The sequence below is a fragment of the Centrocercus urophasianus genome, unplaced genomic scaffold (genome assembly GCF_019232065.1).
Source record: "Centrocercus urophasianus isolate 14NV4802_14NV808 unplaced genomic scaffold, USGS_Curo_1.0 seq_12, whole genome shotgun sequence".
In the NCBI taxonomy this organism is placed as follows: domain Eukaryota; kingdom Metazoa; phylum Chordata; class Aves; order Galliformes; family Phasianidae; genus Centrocercus; species Centrocercus urophasianus.
Window position 1 is genome coordinate 17,269,216 of NW_024884364.1, and position 5,239 is coordinate 17,274,454.

Consider the following 5,239-nt stretch of genomic DNA (forward strand, 5'->3'; position numbering starts at 1 on the left):
TTTTTTTTTTTTTTTTTTTTTTTTTTTTTTTTTTTTTTTTAATCAAGGAGCACAAAAATGACATCTTTGTACAGATCACCACAGCCAACCCACAAGGAAAGATGAGCAATCCCTTTGCAAGACCAGAGAAATCAGAAGTCATGAATCAAATACACAACTATTCTATTTGCTCCTTAACCATTGTGAAGGTACAGTGTAATAGTAGAATATTTAAAAAGGCAAAACTGGGTTTCTAAATTAAACTACAGCCTTGTGCATTTTCTGTATATCCTATGAACTAAAGATTTATGAGAATTTATTTTTAAGAGCTGGGATGTCTGACAATCATCACCGCTGTTTGCAAAGTGTATTTTTATTCCATCTGTTTTATTTTGGTTGCATACCTAAATTTGTAGATTTTAATTTGCTGCCAAGATCTGCATTTTCTGATAGTGCTGCTTTATGACAGTTGAATATTAAGTTGTGGCTTGGATTTTTAGGAGTGATAGATAATGAATAACTCTTTTTCTATTTCTAGGTTTTTAAATGAAGAGCTTGTTTTAAAAATCCATTCTTTTGTCTTATGAATGTTAATTAAACACCTTTTTTTTTTTTAAGGAAAAAGAGGTTAAAAATGAAAAGAATTGGAAAACTGTATATGTATTATCTCAGCTCTAAATTCCTACTATATTGGAATGTTCTGTCTTCCCCATATTCAATCCTGCAAAATTTCAGAGCACTACAAATGTCTAATAGAACTTCAATTACATCCTGTGTATCTACTCATCCTGGCATCTGTTGAATTTATCTTTGTGTGGTACATTTTGTGTATTTACAGCTACATCCAAGAGGTGTACTCTTCCTTTTGCATGTGCAAATACATGTACTGTTACACATAACTTACTACATACACACAAACACCTTGCAGCACTTCTTCCTTTGTCCAAATAGTTAGGAGATCAGTGGGAAGTTAGCAGATGCAATCCTGATCTCCCCCACCTTTTGACTGGCCCACTTTGACTAATATTTCTGCAACGCTCTTGAACTGAATATCCATGTTTTCATTTTTGCCTTGTGGAGATGCCTGTTTAGCACCTGAAACCAATGTAGAGAGTAGGGTTTCAACCAGGTATCAGACAGGCAGTAGGATTAACCCCCTTCAAATTTGCACACAGGTGCATACAAGCCTGAAAAATATAAACTGATATTTTGTGGAATAGGGTAGAAAATAAGAATTAGTGCTTGGATAACATTTTCATTACAAGAAATTCTAGAGCTCTCTACCAAAGGAAAAGTGTTTGATTTTGGGAACAAACTGTGTTTCAAAATAGAAAAGACACAAGGCCTTCTCTTTATGAGTTTAAGCATTCAGTGACACACTTTCTTCTTTTTTGCTCATCCTGATTAGTCTGTTACTCCCTTTATATTCCTATTGTAAATGGAAGGGCAAAATGTGAGCTGTGCAGTAGCAAGTCAGATGGCAAAACACAGTCTGCAGTAAGCCACAAAAAATACGATACCCAAAAAGGAAACAAAATTATTGGTATGACAGTGCAGTGAAATGACATTGTGTAATCAAATGGTAGGATACAAGCATTTAATTAATTAAAAAGAGAAAGAAAGAGGAAGAGAAATACTGAGGTTATTACTCTTATTTCTACTCCATTATTTTGCTGTTCTCCCCATTATATGACTTATTAGTTGCTTTTAAGAAGACGTGGTAAAAAGAATGGATAACTAACCTAAATTTTATCACTTAAGAAACCTACTTCATATGACATAAAAAGTCTTGACTACCTCCTTCCTAACTCCAGGAGTGTAAACAGTTTACAAACCTTCTCCACTCTTTTCAGTGTATTTCCAGTGCTGAATGTCTGTTTTAAGCACACAGAGTAACTGTGCCCTGCTCCTTCACCATAGGGATTTAACATACTTTAGCTTTTATGAAGAAAGAATTCTGCGGAATCACTTAAGCTGAAAAGCCACTTGCCTGAGCACCCTCCCCTCCCCCAGTCCCCCAGGATCCATTATGATGTCACTGGATTTAAATTGATGGATTTGACAACACTGTGAATATCCAGATAGTGGGGTGAATTTAAGTAATTTTTAAAGCTCACTCCAATCAATCCTATTTAAATGTGAGTATAAAATCAGGTTACTTTTACACTAAATAAAGCTGTGGAACACTGCTATCTTTTTAAGTGCCATAAGGATGGGATGCCGGCATGGCATCACAGGGAATGGAAAATTCTTAAGGTGCTGAATTGGTAACACCATTTCTAAAGGTTGGGAGGAAGTGATATGAAAGACCAAAAAGCTTTAAAGAACACAGCTACAAAGCCAGCTACTGCATATCCTTGAGATGTTCCTACAAGGACTCTATGATGTACAACGCCAAAGGAAGAGAGATCTATGGAGTCTGTTGAGACAAGGTACCTCTGTCAACGTTAATAAGAAGCGAGGTTATCTCACTGCTATGTTTGGGTCAGAAAAACACTGAAGTTTCTCAGAAGACACATGACTAAAGAGATAATAAAGTAACTGAAGAGCTACCACTTTTCCCATAATCTTTCCCCAGAATAAGAAGATTAATGATAAAATGATAAATGGCCTCACAATCTAAAGGAAGTGAAAGATCCTTTTTTTCTTTTCTCTTCTCAGTTTTTCTTGCTTAGAATTCAGACACTATTTTAAGAGTCTGTAGAACTCTCTTGATCTCAATGAGAATGTCATTTTTATGGATATGTGCAGTGCCCAAGCACTTTAAAGTAACACAGTTTTTAAAAATATCAGTAAAGTAAGAGCAAACAAGTCATTCCAAAGCCTAAATGACTATAGGAATGTACTAAAAATTTGCTGAGAACTTAGGACTCTCTGAGTTACACTTGCACAGCTCAACTCTGAAAAAAGCCTCTCTTAATGGCTTTATGTGCTTTACCTTGATATCTCCACCCAACCTCATCTGGCTTGACAGTGACTTTTTTTCTCTGAGACATGGAGATGACAGCACAGGGCACAGAAGTAGATAGTCAAACATGTGCTTGGATTATCAGTAACTGAACAATAAACAGCTATTTTCCTCCCCTTCAAAAAACAAACATAGCAGTGAAGGGACTAAAGTCATGACAGACATGAGCAAGCATATCTGTCACATTAAAACAGCCCTTTTCAGCTACCACAACTCAAGTTCCCTTTCTTAACAGCATAGACAAAGCCCTTGATGATATACCTACTGTTCCTCTTCCTTCCTGATCCTTCCTTTTCAACTGTTTTCTATCCAGTCAGGTTAAGAGTAAGAAATGCATTTTTTTGCATCAGCCACATACAGTTCCATTTTGTTTTCCTTTAGATCAGAAGGATGGATACTTTAGAATCACAGAATCATAGAATCATGCTGGAAAAGATCTTAAAGATCATGAAGTCCAACCACGACCTAACCATACTACCCTAACACTAACAACCCTCTGCTAAATCATGTCCCTGAGCACCACATCCAAATGGTTTTTAAAACATCCAGGAATGGTGACTCAACCACCTCCCTGGGGAGCCTTTTCCAGTGCTTAACAACCCTTTCTATGAAGAAGTGTTTCTTGATATCCAACCTAAACCTCTCCTGGTGCAACTTGAGGCCATTTGCCCTCATCATGTTATCTGTCAACAGTGAGAAGATACTAACACCATTTTGGCTGTAGGCACCTTCCAGGTATTTGAAGAGAACAATAAGGTCACCCCTCAGCCTCCTTTTCCCCAGACTAAACAGTCCCAGTTCCTTTAGTCTCTCCTTGTAGGGCATATTCTCCAAGACCTTCACAAGCCTTGTTGTCCTTCTTTGGACCTGCTCCAGCACCTCAGTGTCCTTTCTGTACTGAGGTGCCCAAAATTGAACAAATTGAATTGGTACTTGAGGTGAGGTCTCACCAATGCCGAGTACAGGGGCAGAATGATTTTCCTAGTCCTGCTCACCACACCATTCCTGATACAAGCCAGGATGCCATTGGCCTTCTTGGCCACCTGGGCACACTGCTGATCTAGCACCTCCTGAGTGCCTTCAGTGTCTCCTAAAATTTCAGAAGAAATTTAATTCCTCCTCTTTCAAAGCAGAAAGAAATAAAAAGTTTGCCTGAAAACAATTTGATGGTATATAAAGTAGAAATACTTCTTTCTTCTCCATAAATGATCTGTCCTTTATTATTCCTGCTTTCCAGGTGAGTTTGACCTGGCACATTGCTACTTATCACATTTTTCCTTCCTATCTCACTCTAAATTGTCAGTACCCTTTTTCTATATGTAAGCAGAAATTTATCTGGAAATTTTAGACACTTCGGAAAGATAAGATAAAATATTTCCCTTTCTTAATTTCCTATGAGAGCTGTTATACCACCTTTTGCATTAAATTCGGAATGATTCCACTTGGATAAAATCTTTCTGAACTGCTTCCCATCCCAAAGCCCTCGTTCTGTTCCTGCATCTTCCAATAAATTGAGTTTACTATGCCTCAGTTTTAGAACACTAGAGCCGGTGGGTTCTCCCCATAAAGGCAGAGATGAGATCCATCTTTTTCTTCCATTCACAATTTTTTTTTTCTTTAATAAATAACATCATGTGTTTCTCTGAGTCTTTTTTTTTCTTTTTTAGGCAATGTAGTTTCAATTTAGTTCCTGCTCCCGGATGATAGTTGCAGGAGAACTAGTCATACTATTAAGTTTCCTGTGGCCAATCCAAATCTTTCTTTAAGAGACAGCCCCAAATTCAGTGTAGTCCTTTAGCCCTGAGGTCCTTGTATCTTTTTCAAATGGAGAAAAATGGAAAGATTACCTCAAGTGCTTTGCTGCCTCCCAGTATGGCATTTGGATTCACTACAGCAGTATGACATTTTTAACTCATGACTCATATGTATTAGCTCGTGGTTCAGTAAAACCCCTGACCCTTTTCTGTACAACAGCTTCCTAGCCAGCTGCTCCTCATTCCTTATTTATGTAGCTGATTCAGCTTGCCTACATGAAGTACTACCTTCTTGCCCCTATTCCATTTCAGCTCATCTTCCCCAGGTAGTCAAGATCATTTTGAATTCTGCTCATGTCTGTCAGTAAATTCAGCCTCCAATCTCTCAGCTTGCTAATGTCTTAAGGATGGTGGTCACTAATGAACAGACAGCAGTTCAGGGCAGTTCGATACATCTCTCTATTTTGATAGGGAAACAATGATAATTGTCTTTTGTGTAGAAGTTTCGAATACGTTTGCATGCAGCTTGTCACAGATC